This window comes from Mustela nivalis (genome assembly GCF_964662115.1).
Source record: "Mustela nivalis genome assembly, chromosome: 10".
NCBI classification, from domain to species: domain Eukaryota; kingdom Metazoa; phylum Chordata; class Mammalia; order Carnivora; family Mustelidae; genus Mustela; species Mustela nivalis.
Window position 1 is genome coordinate 41,807,316 of NC_139029.1, and position 25,660 is coordinate 41,832,975.

At 53.9% G+C, this 25,660-nt stretch overlaps 1 protein-coding gene across 7 annotated transcripts in view; it reads right to left on the reverse strand.

Moving 5' to 3' along the window:
• Nucleotides 1–25,660, reverse strand: part of SSBP3 (single stranded DNA binding protein 3) — a 162,308-nt gene that overhangs the window by 70,696 nt on the left and 65,952 nt on the right. Inside the window, exon 1 of one of the 7 annotated variants that reach the window (XM_082685249.1) lies at nucleotides 6,116–6,248. The exons of the other annotated variants lie outside the window; for them this stretch is intronic. The gene's annotated coding sequence lies outside the window, so the exon portion shown is untranslated. Of the gene's footprint in view, nucleotides 1–6,115; nucleotides 6,249–25,660 lie in introns of those variants that run through there. 7 annotated transcript variants of the gene reach the window in all.

The window sequence follows — 25,660 nt, forward strand, 5'->3', positions numbered from 1 at the left end:
TGTGGCTGGACAACTGACCAGTCCTCACTTGTGGAAACAACCCTCAGGCCTGGCCCAGGACCTCTCAGCTGTCCACTACCGATGGAGAAGGCAACCCCAGAGAAACCCAGAGCGACCCCCACCCCCACCGCCACTGCCATCACAAAGGGGAAAGGATGCAGAGGACCGAGGAACCCTCCAGCACAGCCGGCAGACATTTACCATGACAGGAGAAAAGCTAGGCAGAGACCACTGCTGAGGCATCTGGAGGGAGGTGTGCTATGGGGAGCAAGGCTGGGAGGAACAAATCCTAGCTCTGATATGCACTCTGAGAGCCTTTGGGCTGCTAGCTGAGTAAGAGGGGAAGCACAACCTTACTCCAGTTTACTCCCCAGGGTCCTTATGCAAATTCCCTAGCAAAGACCCAGGCCCTTCCCTTCCCTGTGTTGTCCCCTGAATGTCTCCTTTCTGCAGTCAGGGAAGGTACAGCACCTGTCTAGCATGGGGGCAGCCCATGATAGGCATCCAATGAATAGTAAGTTTTCTATTATCAGATGTCACGGCTGAGAGACAGCAAATTAGATGCAGTTAGGAGAGCAGAAAGTTATGTCGGCGAGCAATCACAGGGCCACGGAACGCTTTTAAAAAGAGAAGGAAGCTTCAAGCGGGAGGCCACTGCCTTCCTCTGCCAGCCTGGGCAGCTCTGAGCCACAGCAAAGCAGCAATGTACTCAAGTCTGATCTTTTTTTTTTTTTTTAAAGATATTATTTATTTATTTGAGAGCGAGAGAAGGGCACACACAAACAGGTAGACGGAGAGAGACAAGCTGACTCTAGGCCAAGCAGGGAGCTTGACGTGGGACTCTAGATCCCAGGACTCCGGGATCATGACATGAGCAAAGGCAGCCGCTTAACGAACTGAGCCACCCAGGCACTCCAAGTCTGATCTTCTTATAGATGATGCGCCAGAGGCACAAGGAAGCTCTCAGGTGAGGTCATGGCTTGCAGAGAGTTACTACTACCTGGTTCCCTCTTTGGCAGACTCTTCTGCCCTCTCCCAGTTCTGTCCCAATCCCAGGCACCCTGACCTGCTAGCCATTCTTCTACCTCCCCCCATTTTCTACTGAGATCCGCTCCCACTCTTCATCGTTTGTACAAACACCCTAACCCTCGAGGTCCCAGGGAAACAGTACCCAGCGTTCTCAGTAGCCCTTCCCAGACTCCCCGCTACCTGACGATGCCGCCCTTCCCTCCCCCACTCCATCTCCTGGCTCTCTTCTCTCCAAACTGGCAGCTTCTGGGTTCCTTCCTTACTCCTCCTCCTAGACTCTAAGACCCCCACCCAGCCCACCCCACTGGACAGGACCACGTCTCGCCTGCACAGAACTCCTGAGGCCTTCCCAAGGACAGAGTGGAGATGATACACTAGCTAAGGGAAAGAGCGGGAGGGATGTGATAATGTACACCTTGGTGCGATAAGCCTCAAGCTGGTGTCAGTCCCGTGTCACTGAACGCACCCATGGAGGACAGGGGAAAAGCTACAAGTCCGAACAGGCATAGAGTTTCAGGCCAGGACACCAGGTTCATTATCAGTGAACATCAGGTTATCTGAAACCAGACTGGCATAACAGAGGTAAAAAGCCACGGCAAAAGAATGGCCTCATATGAGGCCATGTTCAGCACTCTCCTGGATAATCCCTGGGTGGGGGTGAGTGGGACCAGTACCCTGGTGTCTGACGCTTCTTAGGAGCTGTTATGGGTGTATCATTACAAAGCCAATAGCAACAGTATGTGTTTATTTGGTACAAAGCACTTGCTATGCTCATGTCTCTTTATCTATCTTCACACCAACCCCAAGATGTAAATTGTCTATATGACCCATTTCAGAGAGCAGGCAACTGAGGATCGGATTGCCAAGGGTCACAGAGCTAGCAGAGCTGGGTCACACATAGCTAGCAGAGCTGGCACCTGCTTAACACTGGGTTCTTTCCATGACAACTGTAGTCTTTCCCCTTGGTGCCCACCACCATTACTCACCTTGACACTCAACCTCCAGATTCCCAGAGTGAAACCAGGAAGACTCAGATAGGCTTCCAGCTGTTCCCTCTCCCCTAACGCCCAGGAAGAACGAAAGCCAGACTTCATTGGGCCACCCAAGCCCTGCTACCTGGGGTACCTATGCTCCCATCACACTCTCCTCCTTTTGCTCTTTGGGCCCTAGAATCCTCAGGCACAATGCCTGCTTTGAAGGAAACAGCTTCCCTCCATTCTGGCTGCCTGGCAAACACCAGTCTCCACTACCAGATCAGCCCTACCATCACCTCCTCTACCAATCTTTACACTAACTCCACGTCGCCCCTGACCCGAGAGAACTGCCCCATTCTCTCTCTTCTGTGCCTAGCTGACCCTGGCCTGGGCCCTGCATGGAACCACATGCTGTACTGTGTTCAATGCTCTGTCTGGCTTTCCTTGACGGTGGGCTCCTTGAGGGCAAAGATCCCATCCTAATTAATCTTTGAATCTCTCATGCTGAAGAATGAATGTTTTAAAGCACAACCCCCCAAACAAAAACTCCCAAGCCCCCTCACCAGAACAATATTAGAATAACAAAGAAGATTAGAACGATGCACCCCAAACCAGAGGGGCAGGGATTCATTCCTAGGTCCGTTCTGAAAATGAAGAATACTTAAGAAAAAGGTAATGTCTGCCACTGGCTTCTCACAGATTTGGAATAGTTAGAGAGAGGAGAGGAAAAGCTGGTCCAACTTACCACGGTGACAAAGTGACAATGCACTTTTTGACTGCATGAGGCACACACAGCCTATAGCTTTAGGGACTAAACCAGGCCCATTTGTCAACAGCACTCCCAGGGCGTGTAAGGCAAACAGGGCACGCGACTTCGAGTGGTGTGGACTATCAAGCAGGTTTTGTCATCTTCCCGCACCTTAGGACACCACTGGCAAACCTGCCTTCCGGGCCTGGCCTGAAGGAGTGAGGCACGAGCTCTGCCTGGAGGGCGGTTATAAAATTTCCATTAGACCCCATAAGACGGAGCTGCTTCCAAACAATACACAATTTTGTAAGTTGCCTCAATGAGAGCCGAAGTTTCCACAACGAGCCAGACCAAGTCAACACAGGCTTGAGCTTTAGCCACGGTACAGGACCCTAGAATGAAGGGAGGCCTCAGCCAGCGCCCCTACCCTGCATGGCAAGAGAAGGGAAATGAAGCCGGTTCTCAGAACAGTCAGCCCTGCATCGGACTACAAGGTGGGGAAACCTCCCTGTGAGGATTCGAGGCTGTGGGCGCTGTGAGAAATTCCAGGTCCCTTCCCCCACATATTCAGTGGGGTGGGAAAACAGCAGGATGTCAGCAAGGTGGCTCTGGGTGGCTTCTCTACCGCTCCAGACACCACCCGGTAAAACTCAAAGACTCTGGAGTGGTCCTGAAAATCCCCAGCTCCCCAACTGCCCTGTACTCAGAAATAACCAAAAGCCTCAGCCGCTGCCAAAAAAGGAAAAAGAAAGAAAACCCCAGGAACACAGCAAATCCATGTCCAACTCCTTTGCCCCTTGGAACAAAACTCATTGCGGGTGCACACAAAGCGGGAGAAGGCTGGACAAAGAGGAGGCCAGGTCACACTCGACAAGGCGCTTTCTTGTCGTTTCCAAAACAGAACTGTCCTCTATTAAAACACTCTTGTTGCTCGGATGTTGGGGGGGCGGGGGCGGCCCCCCCTCCCCTGCACACAAATCTTAAAACAAAAGACAAACCGAGGTGGGGAGGGGAGGCCTGGGGCCAGCTCCTTCTCCCCTGCACACTTCCCAAGTATCTGAATGCCCGCAGATCTCGGCCCCAGAGCTGGCAGCTGTCTGTTATTATCCCAGCGACTCCAAGGGAGCATGTCCCGAGCAGGTGAACGCCATCTGCCTGGCTCTGACGAGATGCCCGTCTCCGTGCCTGCTGCTGCCAGCAGGCCGTGCAGACCTCGGGGCGGCACAGCCAGCCTCCCCGCCTCCCAGAAATGGCTCTCCGGGCTGGGCCAGGCTTTCTTCTCTCTCCCCAGGGGCCGCGGGCTCAGTCACTACCTGGCATTTATCACAGAGGGGAAGCTCTTTTGAAAAACACTTGGTCACCTTTCATAGAAATTGCTAAAGGCATGGAGAGTATGTGTTTGCGGGGTGGGGGAGGTCTGCCCGGTGCTGGGTATACATCGGGAAACAGAGCCCACCAACACACACCTTCCAGGGGTTAATTTTAAGAAAGATCTTTAATTGATCTACTAAGAGAAAAAAACTTTTCTACCTGCCTTTTAAAAAGCACTCCCCGCATTAGCTAAAACATTCCCAAAGCACCCCAGGCCCATTTCCTCCTGCCCCCACCCCGGCTGTTTTAATCGGGGTAAGTGGTTCCCTGATGCAGTCTGCAAAGTACTAGTCCAGACCACGGGAAGAACAAGAGCTAAGTGCAAAAGCTGGGCTGGGGTGGGCACCATCCCGGGCTGGGAGCGGGAAGGCCACACTTCCCGCTCTGCCTCTTCTGCTCCTGGGAAGAGAAGAGATCCCCCCTTAGAGCATTTTCACCGGCTGGTCTGTCAGAGAACTGAACCGCCCACAACCCGAGTGACAGGCAGGGGGAACAACTCCACTTCCCAAGACAAGGTGAACCACGGGTGCCGGTGAGCCGTGGGCCAGTGAGAAGGGTCTCCTCGGGGTCCTATCCAGTACTCTCCGCTCTGGGCTAATGGCACCTGGAAGGAGCACAGGTCCCCACCCTCATCTCTCCCGAGTCTTGAGCAACAAGAAATCTGCGGTCTCCTGTCTTCTGAGCCACACACGCTTCACAGAGCCAACCAGTAACACTTCCTCCTCCTAGAGAGGAAAGCAAAGCAAGGTGGGGACAAGCATGGAAAGAGAGCAGGCCATCCCAGAAGGGGGCAGCAGAGTTCCGGTCTGGCCTTGGGCAGCCTGGGCTCAAGGCAGAGGGAACCCACCAAGGGCTTGGAGTGAGGGCTCCGGTCTTCCCAGACTGGAAACACCCTGGGGAAGGGCTGAGCCACAGGGACCCTCTGCTTCGGAACAAAAGGCCAGAAGGCAGCAAGGCAGTGTGGAGAACCTGGAAGTTAAAGTTGGTTCTGACCCCTGCTAGATGGCGGGGCCCTGCAGGACTTCTGGGGCAAAGAGAAGACCAGCAACCCACCTGACGCATAAGACCGCAGTGGGGAGCACCCAGGGCGGTGCGGTTGCAGGGCTTGGAGCCCTACCAAGGACCCTACCAGCAAGGTCTCCAAATCAAGTCAGAGCAAACAGGCTGCACAAATCAAGTGCAGCACACGAAGGTGACGCACCCTGACCCTGCGGCCACCACTATCCCCACCATTACTCTGGGAGGGAGCTGCAAGCCAGGAGGTTCAGGAAAGCAGCCCAATTACACGGAACAAGCAGCCCTTCCACCCCCTACCCCACCTCGCCCTCCACCCTCCACCTCATGTCCAGTGCAGAGGAGAGGATCCGACTTCTAGGGTCTTCACCTGGAGAACCAGCCACACCATTATCACCACACCAAAGGAAGAAGGCAGCACACAGAAGCAGTCCTCGAATTACTCCATCTGAACTGAGCTCTGTGTTGTGTCCCCGGGTCCACAGAGCCGGGGGTCCCAGTGGCACCCGCAGCAGCTGGGCAGATGCACCGGGCACACCCTCCAGCGACAGAAGCTCTCGTCCACACCTGTCTCAGCCTACACCCATCTGCCTCTCCCCAGCATTCCCTGGCCTACCTGCCTTTTCTCATTCTTGTGCAACAAAGCAGCAGCCCACAGGAAAAGGGCTCCAGCCCACAGCACCATCTCTGAGCTTTGTAGTATCTCAAAGGAAAGGGATTGTATGGGGCAAGTGGTCAAAGAGGGCTTCCTTTCACAAGGAGGGTGTAGCTCATGATGAGCCTGGAAGAATAGACGGGATTTCAGAGAACATGCTCCCATTCACGCTTCCATAGCCTTCACTCTGGGCTCAAAGCAAAGTCACGACCTGTTTTCTGCCCTGAAGGCTGTCCTGTCTTGTCACAGCTCCTGAGCCCAGTGTTAAAAGCAGACCAACCCCCATGCCTGGAGATGCCAGGACTCAAGACCTGTCATTCCCACCTGGGAGGCAGAGGCCACAGGACAGCGCCCAGCTGACGCCCCTGAGAGTCTCCTCCCCACCAAGCTCTCCTTCCAGATCAGGGGATTGAGCCAGCTTCCTGGAAATGTCTCCTCCACTCTGAATCCACTTCGGAAAGGCAGGCTAGGCTGGCAGGCTGGGGAGGAGCTGGGATGGGAACATCCTGTCTGCATCAGGGCAGGGGGGGTGGGGCTCAGAGGCTGTCCACGTGTGCTTAAGGCTCTCCCCTCCCCACCCCACCCCATCCCCTCCCGCCCCACCCACCCCTGCCGGCCCCACTGAGCAGGAAGTGTTCATTCAACCGACAAACAAGCATCTGGGGGTCGTGGTAGGGTTAGGGCGGTGAAGCCAACCTGATTTGTGGAAGTGAATAATCCAAGACAATGGCTGTGCGACAGCGGAGAAATCAGCCCCAGATGCCGGCCAGAGCCAGCTGCCCAGGGACCCATGGGGTAATCAATCCTGTTGATATGTTTATTCTCAAAAGGAGGACCTAGGGGAGGGGGCTAAGGTTACTGCCCTGGCAGACAATGGAAGGCAGCTGGGAGCTGGTCCTATGGTCCACCCCTTCCAGGGCACAATCTGGGGGTTCTGTGTCCTCTTCCACTTCCAGGCTTCTCTGCTCCCCAACCAGGCACTTGAGGGGAAAGGGAGATGACCACACCGAAGCCAGTTGTGGGCCCAAGTTTTCTGAAATCAGCAAAAAGTTCCCTGGGGTCCACACCTAAGGTCTTACACAAAGCACTAGAGACTAGAGTCTCCTCCCTGGGGGGATGGCTGAAGGTTGCCCAGAGGTCTTAAGCTCATGCTACTTAGGTTCAAGATGGCCAAGCTTTCCCCAAACAAGCTTTCCAGGAACCTCAGGACAGCTAGTGACCAGGAATCCTGGGATTTTCATTTTGTAGACCTAGAAAGAATCCAGATAGTTGAGATGAAAATGGGGGCCTGGCAGGGCCCAGCCAGCTAGTGAGTAAGCAGCAGAGTCAGGCCCAGCACCAGACCTCCCTTCCTAACCTGGGGCTCTTCCCAGGCACCCAAATGGGCCTCTGGCCCCAACATGTAACCCTAGCCCCAGTCCCCAGTGGGAGACAGGATTACTTGGTTCTCTGGTGGATGGACCGCAGGGAGGATGACCACACAATGACAAACCACACCAACCTAGCATGTGGGACACATCCTAAAAAGCAAGTCTGAAGACTTAATGTGTCGCACAAACTCCTTGGAGAAGCAGAAACAATACAGGACTCCCCTACACCACAGAGCTCTTCCACCCACAAGAAGATGGGCGTAAGAACCTTCCATGTGACACAATGTGACCAGGAGCTGTAGCCACTCCACTGTGCCCAGACCTGGCTGGGGAAATCTCACCAATGCCAGTGGGGCAACAGGGCCTCCCCGCCTGGCACACATGGGAGGAAGCCTCCGAGTGCAAAAATGACTTGGGACATAGATTATTAATTGGATGGGAAAAAGCTGGGCCTGACACCTGTAATCCTGCTTCCCAGGACCAATATGCTAAGGCCTTAAATATTTCCTTAGATCCTTCCTAAAAAGGACCCGAAAGGGCCCTAGAGGGAAAGGGCATGGAGTGAGCAGCCTAGTTAGGCAGTAAGCAACCCGTCACCCACTGTACCCCAACAGGTACCAGGCTGCTGGCTTCTAACACCTCTTCCCAGCACAAGTCCGTGAAGTCAAAGGGCACTTGGGTATGAATACTGGACGAGGAAGGAATACTTGTTGATCTGCCCAGCCTTCCTTGCTCGTAAGGGGAGCCTTTGATGAACAGGGAAGGGAGAACGGAGTTGAAAATTGAAAATCCTGAGAACAAAAGAACCGCAGTGCTTGTCACTCGGGCCCTGATCACCCATGGCACCCTCTCCAGCCATCTGTCACATCATATAGAAATTCCCTGTGTGTGACTCTGTCTGCCTGGAAAGACGTCTGGCTCCTATCCATCTCCCTATCCCCACTGAGCGTGGTGCCCAGGAGGCACCATAAACACTGGGGAACAAAACGATGAGCGAGGGGGGTGCCTGGCAAGCACTGGCCACGCCCATTCCTCAAGGCCAAGGCTCTCCAAGGCAACTTCCTCTCCTTAACCTTGACAGCACTCGAAGCTCATCCTGCAGGGTATCACACCTGGCCTACCTGTGTTCCCACCAGCCACCCTCTCCTCTCTCTTGGGCTGCTGTGAGCCTTCAGCAGGCAGGGAGCAGAAAGGACTCGGCACACTTTACTTGGTGCTCCAAGAAGCACACAGCAGTCAGATATGGGGGTTGGTACAAAAAGCAGAAAAGTCAGGGTTAGAACATTTCTCATCTAGAGGGAAAAAAAAAAAAGAGCTTCCTTTAAAATCGTGTTTCATAATCCCCAGTGCAAGCAAAAATGCAGTCAGAATGCCCATTCATCTATTCCAGCATCAGTGTAAATCAAGACAATCCGTTTGAAAATAATTTGGCAAAATGACTCAAGGATCTTGAAAGGAGAGGCCCATACTTTCTGACCCGGTAATTTCACTTCTGAGAATTTATTCCAAGGAAATCATCCAAAAATGAAATGCTAAGATGTTCACTGCAGTGTTATGTACAATGGTGGGGTGGGAACGGGGAGGACAGGAAGGGAGATCCAGTAAGATGAACGACAGTTAAATAAAACCTGCGCAGCCATTAAGGTATAATTAGGAGTAATAAGAAGCATGCTTATCCAAAGAAAAAGCAGGCCACAAACACATGTACAGACCTGGACAGCATTTAATCCGAGTCTAGAAGTTGTGATAAGATAATGGTGTACTGAACATTTTCCTTTCACTTTCCAAACTGTCCCTCAATGGACTCCAAAGACAGGCCACCCTGCTTAAGGCGGGGGAAGAGCCATGCCTGGGTCTCTGTCCTCCTTCAAACCCATCTAGTGTGTGACCAGGCCCTGGACTTCAGCAAGGGGACAAGTGGTGGGAAGACTCTGAACCATGGCAGCCAAACCGGGTGAGTCGAGCTCTCTGTTAACACGACACTTCCAAGAATGACATTTAACCAACAGGAGCCTTCTGGGAATATCTAAATACCCTCCCCAAAAAATCCAAACCAGGCAGACGGGCTTTATTATACAGAGTGCACGGTTCTCCATATACAGAGACAGGGACACCGTTTCGTTCCCCAGCAGCCGCGGCAGCCAACTTTCTGCCCCAGTCAGCCATCTGGGGCTCAGAGGGAAGGTGTCAGATTGATCACCAGGGTTGGATTAAATTTTTTTTTTCTTCTTAAATCCCCTTAACTGAGAAAGCAGCTTGAGCCAATTCTGCTTTTCTCGCAGACACCAAAACACCAAGCTGTAGTTACCCCAGTTCATCTTCACACCCCCAGCGTTTGGGGGAGGGGCAGACTGAGCTTTCCAAGCAGCTCTCTGCAGTCCCACCTCCCTGTAGAGAAGCTGGAAGCACAGGCTTAAAGGAACAGGATGCTGGGAAAGGGCCACATCCCCAGAACCACCCCCCAACCCGCCCCCTCACCACCACAGGCTCCAGGGTCTCCCTTCACCACAGGCCTTGCTCTCAGATCCCCAGCTCCACTCAGGAGCCTTCCCCCTCCTCTGCTCCGCTCGGCCACTGCAGCGGTCTTCCAGACTAGCAGACTACTCGCCCTGGCCTGACCTCCACCACTTAACATAGCCTCAGAACTCACTGAGAGGGTGAGTGGAGGGAGAAGGTCACGGTGTCCTAGGATATACCAGGCACCTTCTTCCCACGATCTCCTTTTCTCCCCTCAGCAACCTGACCAGGAGATACTCCCATTTTATAAAGTCTTGGAGATGCTGCCCTGCTGTGGCTGACTCCTTTGCATTCTAGACTTTCTACACCACACTGGCTATTGCAGACCACGCTCAACAGGAGACAGGGAACCAACCACTACTGAGCACTGACTATGTGCCAAATCCTCTTACACACACATTTTTTTTTTAAGATTTTATTTATTTCAGAGACAGTGCATAGAGGGGGAGGGACAAGCAAACTTACCCGCTGAGCTGGGAGCCTGACATGAGGCTCGATCCCAAGACCCTGAGATGGTGACCTGAGCAGAAGGCAGACACTTAACTGACCGAGCCACCCGGGTGCCCCCTACACACACTCTTTCTAATTCTTCTAAGCTGGAGAAGAGGAACTCTAGCCTCATCCCCCATCCGCAGATGAGAAACCGGAGGCTCAGAGAAGAGCTGACTTCCTACTCACACAGCTTCTGCGTGATGAGCTAGACTTGAGCCCACCTCCGCCCCTGTTCAACTGTCCAAAGTTCCTCCAGGAAACAGCCTGCAAACCACCTGTGTAGCTCCCAGTCAGGCCTACACCAAGTGGTGTAGACATGTGCTTTCATTGAGGAGAAAGGCAGGCAAAAACCAGGGTAAAGGAACTCCTGAGGATTTACCTCTAATGGGGAAATTTCTAAACACACAAGCGGCAGTGGTGGCAACAGCATGGGACAGGGGTTCTCCAGGGAGGAGGGCGCTGCCTCCCAGCTCAGCAGCTCAGCAGCTTCTTCCAAAACCTTACCACCCACTGAGCCCACCTTCAGCCCAACAACTAGGAGGATCCTTAATTCCCCGCCCCCACTCCCAGGAAACCCATTCTGTTACCTGCTTTCCAACCCAGACCCTCTCTGATTCTGTTAACAATCAATCCTCCAGGCAGGTGTCAGCCTTCCAGAAGCACAATGACTGCCTCCAGGAAAAATGGCCCAAAGCAGGTTCTGCATCAATTTATTAGGCTTTAAAAAAGGGTCCAGAAGAAGGGGAGGGGGGCAGTGAAGACTGGTGTTTCCAGTATTTTTACTATCCTTTTGTTGGCCCCTTCCTCTTTCAAGGAAGCAGGTGGTGTGGGAAAGGCCTAAGGAACCAGCCAACCACAAAGATCAGTGCTTAGGAGCCCAGTTCCGAACTCTCTGTCTGGACACACTCCACAGTTTTTCAGGTTTTGACAGAAGGGGGGCTCTCTCAGCTCACAGAGCCCCCTGAAATCCAGCAACTGGAGGCCACCTCCTGCTGCTCCCACCATCATGGACGCTCAGGTACCTGCTCCACACCAGGCAGAGAGAAGGGGGTAGGACTTCAAGGTGAATCTGATGTGCCCCGGCCTTTAGGGCCTTCCAGGCGAGTGGGGGAGAGATTCACCACAATCTCCAGTGACTTCCAAGGGAAGAAAGGCATCAGATAAAAGTTACGTGGAAGATGGGATGCCTGGGTGGCTCAGCTGGTTAAGTGTCTTACTTTGGCCCAGGTCATGATCCTAGGGTCCTGGGACCAAGCTCTGCATCAGGCTCTCTGCTCAGTGGGGAATCTGCCTCTCTCTCTCTCTCTCTCACTCTCTCTCTCTGCCCCTCCCCTGTCCCCCAGGTTGTGCTCACTCTCTTGTGCTTTCACTCTCAAATAAATAAATAAAATCTTAAAAAAAAAAAAAAAAAGGTTATGTGGAAGAAAAGCCAGCCTCTAAGATGAGAAATGTTGGTTCTGGGTTCCAGCCCCCATTCCCAAAAAAGAGGAATACTCAAGATCCCAAGAATCATCCAGGTGTTGGAACCTGGAGCAGAGCCACACAGACAGGCCCTGATCTCAAGGAACCTACGGGGGAGAAATAAGCACAGATAACTTCAATCCCCAATCTCAATCAGTCAATCAACACGTACCTGGCAAATGAAGACATTCACCCAATGTATGGGTGGGATGAATGAATAATGTGAGCACCTTAAGAAGGCAGAAAAGGTGTGCTGGGGAAGAACCTGGAGCCCAGTCCTAAAGGCAAGCTGACCCTGCAGGCATGCAAAAGGAGCATCGGGCATCCTAGGTGGAGGGGAACAGCACGCACCAAGGCCCAGTGACACACATGAACGTGGAACATCCAGGAAACTCCAAGAAGCCCCTCTGTGAGGGACCAGGGATGCCCTGGAGCAAAGGCGCAGAGCCTGCAAGACCTTGGGCCCAGCTGGAGAGCACAGGCTGTACCTGAAGCAGAAGAGAAAGCAGTAGCATCGAGACACGGGTGCAGCACGGCCGGACGACTGCTGCAGAGCAAGAGCTCCAGCGGCAGCGTCCAGGTGAGGGACATGAGCGCGGCCAGCCGTTGCTTAAGGCCCGGCGGCTGGCGGGTGTCCATCCCTGGCGTCTGTCCCTGAAGGGGCTCCCTTCATCCCACCCAGCTACTGTCCTGAGTGCGTGCACTCCATCACTCGGATACACCACGGACGCTGCAGGGGCTCTTCTGGGTGGTTCTGCACAAGCAGGCGGCCAGCTCTGGGGCCTGGGCGGGCCTTCACCTGCCCGAGCCCCAGCTTCTGCCCCACTGTGAAAGACGGGGGAACGCAGGCTAAACCCAGGGAGCCATAGAGCAGATCAAATGAAGACAGGTATGACTCGGGCACATCAGCGTGCAGCCAGTAAGCCCTCTGCGGGGGACAGACCAACCGCAGTCCCTCATTCTGACGTCCCTGAGTGCCTACCGTGTGCTATTCTGATCAGGAAGAGCAGAACGGAGGAGATGAAGTGGAAGACCACCAGCACAAAAACGGACAGAATGCCTCCCCATGGTGGGTGAAGGGGGTGGTGCACGGGGGGGTGCAGTGTGAGGCCCTCAGCCTGTGAAGTGAGGGGCTGAGTAAGCAAGGAAAAGAGGGAAGCCATGACGTTTCACGTAATGCCGGACCGCCTGAGATAAAACCAGAAAGCTGGCTGGGAAAATGGACTATGGACTGCTCTACCCTGCCCTTTCCAAAGCTCTGGGACTGAAAACTTAGTCTACCCACAACCTACAGGGCCATGGTTGGGGCACAGCTATGGGCCTGATTCCAGCCTTCCCAAGGCACCGCTTATGAGCTCACTGTTCAGGAAGGTTCTGGTCTGGTCACAAGTATCCGCTCTCCCTCCTGTGGCTGGCTGGCTGCTGAGACAGAGTAAGGCACAGTTTCGGGCAGCAAGGGGGTGGTGGACAGCGCTGATGCGGACTGAAGAACCGCACAGACCTGAGCTCTGACGGCGCGGGGGGGGGGGGGGGGGGCCACTGCGGAGCTGGTTGGGGGAACTGGAACGCTTCTGTGGATTGTAAGCAGCCCTGGCCGGCAGCCACCAGCAATGACAACGGCCAGCCTTCTCCGATCCAGGCCAGGAGGCATGTCCCTCAAGGACCCACTACAAACAGTTCTTTCTTATCACTACCACCGAATAACGCATCTGGCACAGAAATTCAAGATGGCACCTACCGGTACCCGAAGATAACGACCAGGCCAAGTCAGGCAGCGACACGGGGTGTGCACTTAAGAGATGCAGAAAGCAAGGCCCTTTCTCCCAAGATGGGCAAAGGGAAGAACAAGAAGGGAGAGCTGTGGTCTCCAAGAAGTAAGCCGGCTATCTTCCCCAGTCCCTCCAATCAACAAAGCCAGGTTCAGACAAAACCAGCAGCCCACTTAGACCTCAAATGTTAAGTCAACTCGCATCACCAGGCAGCTTTGAAAGTCTAACACAGCACATGTCATGGGGCAGACAACCTGTACAATGACCTGTTTCCTCCAAATTGCACCCGGCACCTTATGGGGGGTGGGTGGGTGGGGACCTGGGAATAAAAACAGAAGGCTCCCCACCTTCTGGGACAATACTGATAAATAATGACTTACACTCCCCACAGGTCTATTCACTGAACCCTAGCCTTCAAATTTTTAAGGAACTCAGGAGAATACTCCAGGCTTCCTGGACAAAGAAAGGGCAGGGTATCTGAGTTATGAGAACATTCCATGGGAGGACAGAGCAGAGAGGTCCAGCGTCCTTCCCCTCCCCCACCCATCCCCTAGCACTGGGAACCTCTCTGGTCAGCCCTGGAGCAAGTCAATTAAGCTCCCAAAGCACCTAAAACTACTCTTTAGCTGGGAAAGAAACATCTTTGAAAAAAGAGAAAAGAAAAAAGAAAAAAACTCTGCCTCTAGGGCTTAATTAGCTTTGTAAAAGGCCAAGAGATGCACAGATAATGCTGACTTTTGCCAAAAGAGCAGAAAAGTAAACTACTCCTGGTAACAGACAAGATCCATGTCCCCAGCCCCAGGGACCCCTCTCGCAGGTGGGGCTGGGAGGCAGGCTCTAGAAACCAGTTTCTCTAGCAGGGCAGGATACCAAGGCTCCGCATCTTCCCTGGAGAAGGTAGTGCTCCAGCCTCCTGTCCCAGCCTGCTAGCCAGACCCTGTCCCGACAGGCAGTGGAGGACTGCTCCTGGCCATGCTACCTGCCTCACTACCTGCCTTCAGGCAAGCAGAGGGCAGAGAGAAGGCCTGCAGAGGCAGGGGGGGGGGGGGGGGGCAAGGCTCCATCTGGGATTCCAGAAGCCTAGATTCCAGGGACAGGGGAGACTTGAGGGGTATTCATCCAGAGGTTAACAATACAGACCCAGCAAGGCCTATGGCAACTGTCCCATCTCTGCTTCTACCTGTTAAGTAAGGTTGCAAAGACTGGGGGGTTGGGGGGGGTGGAGGTGGGGAACTGGCAAAAAACGAGAGTCCCCTCCCTTCAAGCTAGCCTGGGCCCACCCCAGCAGGACAAACAAGTAGGGTACAGCAGCTTTCCTGTGCCCCCCCAATAAGATTTACTGAGTATCAGTTATTGAAAGTCGGGTAGCACGAGGTATTATGCTAAGCATTTTACAAGAACCTTCTAATTTAATCCTCAAGCATGCTCGCTGAGTGAAGGAGCTGGGACCCACAGAACCTGTTTCTTGGAGTTCACAGCTGCTCCTTCTCATTCTTCCTTTTGACCATCCTAGGCCCCACTCTTCCAAGTCACATCTTTTCTTTTCCACATACCCCTGAATTCCTGTGGTTAGTGACCAAAGAAGCTGCATTCAAATCCAGGTCTGTGGACTCCAAAGCCCCAGCTCACAGGCTCCAGACGTGGGGACAGGCTCTCCACAGTCTTTGGGCCGTAGGCAAAACCCTGTCAGAACAAAATCCCGGGGCACCTGGGTGGCTCAGTGGGTTAAGCCCTCTCTGCCTTCCGCTCAGGACATGATCCCAGGGTCCTGGGATCGAGCCCCTTATCGGGCTCTCTGCTCAGCGGGGAGCCTGCTTCCCTTCCTCTCTCTCCGCCTGCCTCTCTGCCTACTTATGATCTCTCTCTGTCAAATAAATAAATAAAAATCTTTAAAAAAAAAAAAAAAAAAAAAGAACAAAATCCCTCTCCGGCAATCAGGGAAGGGACCTGCACCTTTCACACAGTCCTCTGGCGTGGCCCCATTCTCTCGCCAGCCTCTGTGCCACTCCACGGGCCACCGCAGTCTCTGGCAGCCCTCACAATGACAGCCCTGGTCCTCACCCCCAGAGAACACTGCTCACTCACTGATTCCACAGGTCAGGTAGTGGAAGAGCCTCAAGGCCAGTGTCCATTCCCAGGGTGATCCTAGGAAAGCCTGCGATGATGTAGCTTCACCTGCCCCGCTCCCCCAATCCCAGGGCGTTCCATCCCCAAGGCGATAGAGGCAAGCCCCCCTGGGGAGCCAGGAAAGGAAAAAGCCAGCCTGATTTACAGAATTTACCAAATGGGTCCGTTTTTCACCAAGTTCCAGGTGCTTTGGGGACAACTCCAGGTTTTTAGGAGAAAGAGATTAATGGCAGGGAGTTAATGGGGCAGTGATATATCCTGCCTGAAATTTTCTGAAAAGTTCTGTGTCGAGGTGTGCAAGTCCACTGGACCTGCCGTGATTTAGTACGGCAGCCCCTGAGAACAGGCAGGCCCACTACATCGGTAAATCTGCTCAACAAGGTCGTTTTGGGAGGGCAGTTTACAAGATATATGGCCTGAGGTGTTGCCAAACTTCCCAGCTAGCTGAGCCCCAAATGTGAAGACAATGGGAGAGCCAAGGTAGAGAGCCAGCCCCCCTCTCCTAGGAGGTAGGAAAAGTATGTCGGGAGCAGCAATGCTGGAGAACCAAGGAAAGACAAACTTAAGTTCTCTGGCTTCCTGCTTGTGCTTGGGTATGGGGGAAGGTCCAAGAACAAAGGCACTCAAGAGAGCAGAGAGCCAAGAGGGAACTCTGGCATCACCCACTGGGATACCATCTTATCACTGAGAAGACAGAGCCTCGGACGCTAGCACACATGGCAGGCTGGTGTCTCCGACCAGGATCTGACTTTCCCTGGGCAGTCACGCCCCTGACCACTGTCCCCACCCCCAACTCCAGTCCCCAACCAGACTGCACTGCCCAGGCCTGCCCTTTTCTCAAAAAGCCTCACCTCTGATCGCACAGGGAGAAGGCAGGATGGCATTGTGCCTCTCTAGCTCAGGGGTCACCAGGCTCACCAGCTCATCTGGGAGCTACAGACATTGCCTAAATGATGGCAGACACAATCCCTGAGGGTACAAACCTCCCCTCCAACAAGTCCTGAGCAGGGAGAGATCACACACGCCACCCCAGATCTTTCTGTGGGCGACAGATACAATCACGATCATCGTCCCAAGATGAGATGCTCCCTCACTCTGTAGCTCCCACTGATGTAAGAGTCCGTATCAGATCGATTACAACACCATCATCATTCCCCATTACCTTTGCTGGAGGATTTGATTATTGGATTAACTCATAATCTGCCTTCCTGGTTGTTTTTTGCCTATTGCTCTCTTTATACCAAAATCACATGTAAGTAGAACTTAATCAAACAGTCCAAAAAAAAGGCATTTGAAGTCTCAACTGCTGATGTCGATGCATTAGAGGCATTACTGCTTCTCCTCTGATTTTCTCCATACTCCTCACCTTATTCTGAAATCCCTAGAACCAAAACCCTTATCTGTGGACTTAACACAGTGGCAAAGATAATCCAAGGGAAAGTCCTGCTTGACATCAGGGCTGTGCTTTCCAGTGGATTTCCAGGGCCCACCCCAGCCATCTGTGCCACCTCCATGCCACAGCTCAGTGGGTACCAACCGGGAATGGGGCACAAAGGGCTAGGTGCTGATGTGGGGTCCCTTTCGGGGAGAGGGGGCTGCCAGTGGCTGCAGCAGTGGGCTCAAACTCTCCAATCTCCCTCCAGGAGCTCACGGTAATCTGATGATCGCAGTGGATAATTAGAGTCTCTTATCAAAACAATTAGCGGATGAATGAACAGCCAGCTCCGTCTCCAACACAACTGCCCAAGAGCAGCAAGGAGGGAGAGGCAGAGGCAAGGGAAATGAGGAATCACAGTCAATGGCCATCCGGTCCGCTTGGGAACAGGCGTCCCAATTCTAAAGCACACACTCACTGCTCCAGCCTCACCTCGGGCTGGGCTCCTCCGTGCCTGCCTATGTCCCCAGCAGCGGCCCAGAATGCCCTCCCCAAGCGCCTTCCCTTTTCCCACTCCTCCTCCGGGAAGTATCAGCCTCGTCCTCCTGGCACCCTCTTCCCTGCAGAGTTCTGTGCATACCCTCTATTTACCCAGGCTGGGACACCCAGGGCAGCACTCAGAGCTCTACTTTCCGTGGCTCCGGATAAGGGCTCCGTAAAGGTCCATGGCTCCAACGAGCAAGCGAGCCTGGCCTGCTTCTCTCCCTCAGTGTTCCCTGGGAATACCCAGGCCGTTCCACCCAGTGCCCCCGTCTGCAATCTCATTAGCTAATGTTTAAAATTCAAAGCTCCTCCATCATTCCCGTGTCTCCCCATCTGTAAACAGGCCTGTGGGTCCAATGCCATTTGTTTCCACCAGCGAAAATATACAAGGATTAGCCAGAAAGCCCTCTGGAAATGTAATCCAAAGTAGCGTGGATCTAAGGTGGGACCGGTCTACCAGAAGAGGTGGTCCTTCCTGTTTAGTTTTTGGACCTGGGAAATGAGGCCAAGAAGAAGGTGGGGGACTCCGAGAGGTCTATGGGGCTCTGACCAAGAGATGCCCCAGAGGAAGAGCCCCCTGGATTCTAAACAGGACTTAGACACTGGCAGGTGGGGGCCCCACCATCTCAGGCCCAGCCTCTCTAGGGTCTTACCCCAGACTCACCCCAACAAACATTCTGGAGTGTGCTGGTGCAGTGGGGTGCCCCTGCCCCATTCCTAGTGTTCAACGGAAAGGGAAGAAAGGAAAGAAAGAGAAGAGGGAAGGGCAGAGCCCAAAGCAGAGCTCTCCATCTGCTTTTGTTTTCCATTGCGTTCCTTTCAAGGTCTGAGTTCTGCTAAGCCCCCGAAAGCCCGTGGCGTCATCTGTCCACTTCCCCCTTCGCAATCTGCCGCCCGGCTTGCTCCTGACAGCCATCCATCACTCTGTAACGTGCTGACCCCAAGGCTCAGGGGACGGAATTTTCAAGTCAAATGTAGCCGTTAACATAAATAAAGCATCGCCCTGGATTTCTTTCTTTCTTTCTCTCTCTCCCTTTTTTTATGATTCTGCAGCTGCTGCTGGGGACTCGGTAGGCAACAAAAGTGAGGCCAGACAGGCAGAGGAGAATGGCAATTCTACTTTTCTGAGTCATAACAATTATGACGTGGTGATAAGAAACATTTTCTATGCATTTTTTAAGCACCAGTTATCCTGTTTTGCAATTGTCCCCGGGGAAAGGAGGACAGAGTCAATGGGACTGAAGACTCCAAGCCAACTGCCCTGAGCAAGGCAGACCCGGGGGTCCCTCCCACAGCGCACCCCAGCGCACCCCCCTAGCCAGGGCACACTCTGCATCTTAAATAAAGCAGTGTCCTTTAAGCACATTTACATGCAAACGGCTTCCATGTACCAAATATAGTTCCGTAAGCCAGCGTTTATTTTTAAACATGAAGAAGAGTCTCCCATAATAAAGCTCATGATAAATGTTATGATCCTCCAAATGGTTTTTAGGGGAAGAGGAAGAGTGACTGGGGGACTGGGCAGGAGAACGGAAGCTCTTCCGGGGGGGGAGGGGAGTCCCCCCTCCCCTACTGCATAGCCATCAGGATGGTCTCTCCAGGCAGACGACCCTGCCCTCCCCTCCTCACCCTGTGCTCTGTGAGGAACACACCAGGGCCCAGCAGGGGAGTGATGAGCGGAGGCAATGCGGTCCTCCATGCCAATGCCAAAGGGACAGTTGTCTGGAGATCTAACCCGCTGGGCCAGAAGAGGGCAGAGGCCCAGTGAGAGGCCAGGTGTGTCCCAGAGCTCTGTAGACACGCCACAGTCAGGGCATCTGAGTCAAAAGCCAGGCCCACCAGAGACTGTAGGGCGAGGTAACTACAAGCTTCCGGTTTCACTGCTGATCTTGCGTGTGGCCTTGGCCAGGTCATAGCACCTCTCTGGGCCTCCCTTTCCTCATCTCTAGCATGGCAGAGGCCAGCCCAGAGAGAACGCGCCAGGTTCATCCCAGGCCAAACTATGCATGACCCCCAGTCAAACCAGAAGCCCCTAGCAGCTCTCCCTCAGGCAGAAGGCGGCTTTGCCCACTCCTCAACCAGCATAACACTGTCTTGACATCCTCACTCACATCTTGAAAGACCTGGGGTCCCTGCAACTCCTTCTGGGAGAAAAATCAACAGACCGGTCACCCGGGTGTCTACAAAAAGCCACAAGCAATGACAACAGGATATAAAGGCCACTGAGTGATCTGACCCCCTCGTGGTGTCTCCCCAACCTGTGGCCCAAGGCCTCTCTCCTTCTAGAACTGTCACTGAGCATAGAAGCCATTACCCCAACCTTGGAAATGTGGTGCCTTGCATCCCCACAACAATGGGGGCTCCTCTGACACCAAGCCTGACTTCCTCCCGGTTATCCTGGAATGGGGGGGGGGGGGGAGCCCTGTCTGCCCATCTTGGAGACCCAGGGCTGGAGCGTACAACATTTTCCCTCCCTAGATCCTCTGAATGGTGGGTTTTCATGGGAAGTGAGAAGGGTCCCCATATGGAAGCAGCTAGAAGCCAATGCCTGTTTCACAGGTCCAACAGTAAAGTTCCAAAAACTGTTCTGGCAACTACCAGATTCAAAACCAGGGGAACAAATGTATCTCCCGGACTTTTGGAAAAAAGGGACTTTGAGAGTCTAGTCCCTGTCCCCACCAAAACTCTGATCCTGGAGGAGAGACGGACACACCACGGAATGCGAGGAGAGTACTTGTGAGTCTGAATAAGCCTGTAACTCTGAGAATTAATGACAGACTTTTTTTTTAAAAGACTATTCAAAGCAGACACATTAAGAAAGCTGAGTATTTATCTTTCTGACATTTTAAAATATGCTGCAAAAAGGGGAATATTCAATCAAGGTGCTTTTTTAAAGGCAACATTGTACCAGGGACAAGACCACTTCCTCTCTCCGTTCAAGGAGCATGCCTGCCGTGGAGCAAGGCTTACTGCATGTGACAGAGCCTGGGCCTCCCGAACAATCTATAGCAAGTCATGACCCAGAGGCAGCAGGACAGCCGGCTGAGCTGGAGATTGCCACCACACAAAGCACCCTGTCAGAGCCTCTCCCGCCCACCTGGGCCCCCAGGCTCAGCCGGCACTACAGGGTAGCTACCTCCCCTCAAGGGAGCCACGGGCTCTGCACAGGCTCACCAGGAACAGACATGTTTCGGACTTAACTCCAGGATCCAGCTCCCCGTCAACTGCTCCAAGGCCTGATCCCAAGCAGGGAGCCCCCCAATTCTTAGGTATCTGGATGCCCCAGCAGCCAATGGTGCTACAGCAAACAGCTGCCCTGGCCGCTTCTCTCTCTGCAGGAGGGGTTGGCCTTTGTGGCTGTCCTCCTTACCCCAGAGCGCACGTGAGGGCTGGGGCACGCAAGAGAGAGGAGCCCTGGATGGCTTCTTGGGCGAATTTTGGTCCAATGTTGCATCAGCTGTGGGGAGAGCCACCGACATAAACCAAGAAACCGTGTACATCCCAAACGATTGGGTTGACGCCCACTGCCTAGCGCACTGATGCAGAGCGTGGCCTGGTTCCTGAAGTGTCCTGGTTCAGGTATTATACGGTCCCTCGCACCCACCCACCAGAGCCTGAACCAAGGTAGGAAAGACACCTGCATTAAATCCTTTGCGGCAGGCAGCCCCCCCAAAGCAAAGAGGGCAGAACTGAAAACCAATGGGAGACTGCTTCTCCATCCCGCCAGAGCCCAAGGGAGACCTGGGCCAAACTCAGCTGTTAATGGAAAAAAGTAACATACCATAAACTGCCGCCACCATAGAGGGAGGGCTGCCCCAAGGGGTACTGGGACCAGGAGAATGATTGGTGGTGACCACGAGGGAGTTGTCGCCCACCTTACCTTATAGCCCCAATTCACCTGCAGTTAGGAGGAAGCTAGTAATACAGCCCCCGGTTCAGCCGGCACGACCTGCTCACCCCCACGCACCTCCTCCAAGACCACCCGTCTGCTTCTATTTCATTCACTCCGATGGTTACCAAATTCTTCCTGATGTCGAGTCTACGATGTTACTAGAAGTCAGCCTGCCTGCAGTCCCTTTAGGTAATGGGGAGCAAGGGTAACCCCTTCCTTGCTCACAGGGGACCCTCTCCACCATCACTGGCCACCTCACTTCCCCCTGGCTGTTCTCCACCAGAGTGAACACAGAGGTCCTCAAAGCTTCCTGCCTATCATGCCCATGGTGAGGACACAAGGTCTGTCTGCTGAAAAGACCAAACCTTAGCATGACCAACAGCTCCAGCCCTGTGCCATCCCAACATTCCTCCCCCAAGCCCAAATCTGAAGGACACAGATTGCTCCCAAATCCCCAAGACAGGTTCCCACCCACACCAACAGCAAGCAGCAAAGAGACACCACGAACAGATGGCCACCATCGGCCACCCTTAACTGTGCCAGCTCTCCAGAGCACTCAACTCTGGTAGGAGACCACCACACTGGTAGTGGGGATGGGTTCCTAGGGTGCCTGTTGAGGCCAATAGGAGGAATAATGAAGAATCAGCTAATTACAGTCACTGAAGGAACTGTTATATGGTTTATTAAACTCTGCAAAGAAAAAAATACAGCAACATCCATCAATGCAAATGCTTTTCTATACATCAAGCCCTTGAATATTTCCTCAGTCCAAGTAGAAAAAGAGCTTTACACATGTGTACACACAAGCACATGTCCCAGCAAGATAACCTCCGTACCTGAAATCACGATGTAGAAAGCAGCAGAGGTGTGTGTGTTGCTGGAGAGACAAAGGCCCAGTATCTGGGCGAGGGCACGTTACACCATGAAAGTGTGTCTGTGCATGGACCCAGCACTTGGACCAGATGCTGAATCATTTCCAGATGCTACTGTCTAGGACAGCCTTTGTTAAGGAAGAGGAGAAAAAAGCTTGCCCTTCATGTCCAGATAGTTGGGTTCAGGTTACACAAAACAGGATTAGTTCAGAAAAATAGTGCAACTTCACAGCCAAGGCAAAAACCAAAGAACGAAAACCATGTAGGCAGCCGACAGGACTACGGGACTGAGCAGTTACAAGGCCGAAGGAAGACTCCTGGTTTAATTCTAACTCCCCTCCCTCCACCCTGCCTGTGTAATCTCACCTTGAGGGGACGGGGTCCCCCTTAGGCCTAAGATCAGGGCTGGCATTCCTCCCACGACAAAATCCAGTGGCATCCAATGCAGGGGAGGGGTGGCAAGGTTTGGCTCCCGCCTGTGCCTGGCTGTCATGCCTGCCTCCAGGCTACGCCGATCAGCTGGCCAGGCCTTCGCCAGCGAGCTCTCCCCACTGAGCAGCTGCCACGGAGGACAAGCAGTGTTGGTGCCCGCAGTCCAGGTGCACAGGAGGAAGAACTGGCAGATAAGGGGCCCAGAATGGTGGGGGTCCCATGTCCCAAGGGCCCACGAGCACCCAAAGCCCAGGCAACAGTCCTCTGGCGAAGCCAGAATCTGAATGCATGCATGGCCCACACCGCCCCACGCTGGCCTTTCGCACCAGACCACGCCACCTGCCCTTCCCAAGAGAAGAGCCTCCAAGCACAGGTCCATGTGGGTCCCACTCACTCTCTTGAAAATCGCTAGTCACAGACCTGCACGGCTGGAAGGTCACTCACTGGAGGTTATCTCGTCCAAATCACCCTATCTCCCAGGTGAGAAACCAGGGCTCAGAAAGGTTAAGCAACTTGCCCAAGGTCACCCAGCTCACAGGCTGAAGAGCTGTGACTACATCCCAAAGCCGCCTAGCTCAACCCACGCTCCTTCCACTGGGCTAAGTTCCTGGAAACCAGCTGCTGCTCCCAGTCCTGGGAGGCGAAGGAAGTGACAAGGGGGATAATCAGACGGTGGCGGTGGCGGCCAAGGAAGGAGGCGGTGGCGGCAGTCACATAGCCAGGAAGCCTGGGTGGCAGCCACAGCCACTACTTCAGTCAACGCAGCAGAAGCCGCCACACACCTGGGTCGCAAGGAACCCCAACATGGAAGAGGGGGCTGCAGGAGGGAGGGGCCCAGGAGCCAGGAGCCTCGGGTGCCAGTCTCGACTAAGCCCCTGACAACTGGCCATGCCTCGACCAGGTCAAGGTGCAGCGGTGGGCCCTGTCTCCCAGGATGGACAAGAGGACCCTGCAAGCCCCCAGCCCCCACAGTCAGTCTCCTGGCCCTGACTGTAGCTTCGGCTGCACTTGCCGGCTACAGGGCCTCTGGTGAGCCACTTCACCTCTCTGGGCCTTCACTCCCTGGTCTGGGACGAGAGGATGTGACCGGGCTGAAAGCAAGGCTCCTTGGTAAGAACTCCCAGGAGGCCAGGGAAGCCAGAGGCGTGCCCCCAGATGACGGGCTCCCCCGAGCCATGGCCATCGCTGACCCAGAACAAGGGGCCCACGTGGGAGTCAAACACTTCAGAGGCAGGCTGAGTGCCCACCGGGGACCGGAGGGGACAAATAGAGTGTGTCACTGCTGGCACTCAGGTCAGGAGGCGAGCAAACACATGCACACGCCTCCTCCCACGCAGCATTGTTCCCAGTGCCTCCGTCAGCACTTCTGCCGGGCTTGACAGCCGGGGCTTCCTAATAGGGCAGGCTGGACCCGGCGGACACCCGGTCACTTCCCCTCTAGCAGTCCGCGGGGACGCGCCAATGCCTGGGGGTGGGGGAGGTGCCAGGAAAGCCAGGCTTGTCCTCAACAAAGGACTGGGAGCCAGCCAGCGACATGGAGGGGGCCCTGGGGCCCCTTGTACCACACACACATCGGCTCCTCAATCCTACCTCTTTGGGCATCCCCGACGGGTGGGTAGTCACCCAGCAGCAGGGAGCTCGCTACCTCCCTCCAGGGGCCTCCTCTGTGACCACCTGGGGTCCAGATTCAGGAAAGCAGAAGCCTCTCCTGTGTACACATCCACCCGCGGGCTGTGGTTCTCCCCTGGATCCAAACACAGCAGCGTCCTGCAGACTGGCCACCTGGCAGAACAAAGGGCACAGCTAGCTCCTCCCTCACCCACCACCCCCGTCCTGACCACACTCGTCCTCTCCAGGGCTGCCAGGCAGAGACAGTAACAACTCCAAGCCTGACAAGCCAAGTCTGAATTCCAAACTTCCAAGCCCTATCAACTCGAGGTCTTAATGCAACCTCTCGGTACTTCAGTTTCCTCATCAGCAAAACAGTGTAATAATGGAACTGATAAGTATAAACGGTTTAGAACGCGCCCGGCACACAGTAGGGCCCATACAGAGAAGACCGGCTTCAGTAAAACCGCTTTCAAGCTCAACCACCAGCCATTTCCTTCGGCATTTCTTTATCCAGCTCCCCCACCATCTGGTGACCCTCTAGTTCGCTCCAGACAGCATGGGCCCTGGGCTTCAGGCGGCTCTGCCACTTCCTCACAGTGTGACAAGGGGCAAGAAACTCTGTCTCTATGAGGCGGCTGGGTGGCTCAGTAGTTTAAGTCTCTGCCTTCAGCTCAGGTTGTGATCCCAGGGTCCTGGAATTGGGCCCCGCATCGGACTCTCTGCTCAGCAGAGAGCCTGCTTCCCCCCCTCCCCGCCTGCCTCTCTGCCTACTTGTGATCTCTCTGTCAAATAAATAAATAAAATCTTTAAAAAAAAAAAAAAAGAAAGAAAGAAAAGAAAAAAAAAACTCTGTCTCTAAAGCCTTGGTCTCCTCTTCCAAATTAAGAGGATCCTCTGACCTACCTCAAAGGAGGACTTTAAGGATGGAATGGGAATGCATGGAAGGCACCTCACTATTATTATGAATTATTAACAACAACAACATCATCCTTCTCCTTTCGGACACGATCCTTCCTCGGTGAGCCTGCATTCCTTTCTTTCAGCCACGGCCAACCGCTGGCACACGGACCCAACCGTCAGGTAAAGCTGAGGGTCACTTTCTCACTCGCTGTTCAAATGAAGCTTCCCCACCCTGTGCCTGTGAAGTTGGTAATTTTTGAACCCGCGTACGGGACCTTACATTTATGCCTATTAAATTCCATCCTGTTGTTTTCCCCCTGGAAAGGGAGCAAGGAGGGTTTGCTCATCAGCTCTGACTCAACCAGCACGGAGGCGCTGTCCCCAGAACCGCGATCCCCAGGAGGTGACAGGGTCCAGAGAAGCTGGCCTCTCCGAACTAGGCAGGGGACAGCTGCAGCTGTGAGGGCCCGGGGCCAGCGCTGCCCTCTGTCTGCCCAATGCCAGGACA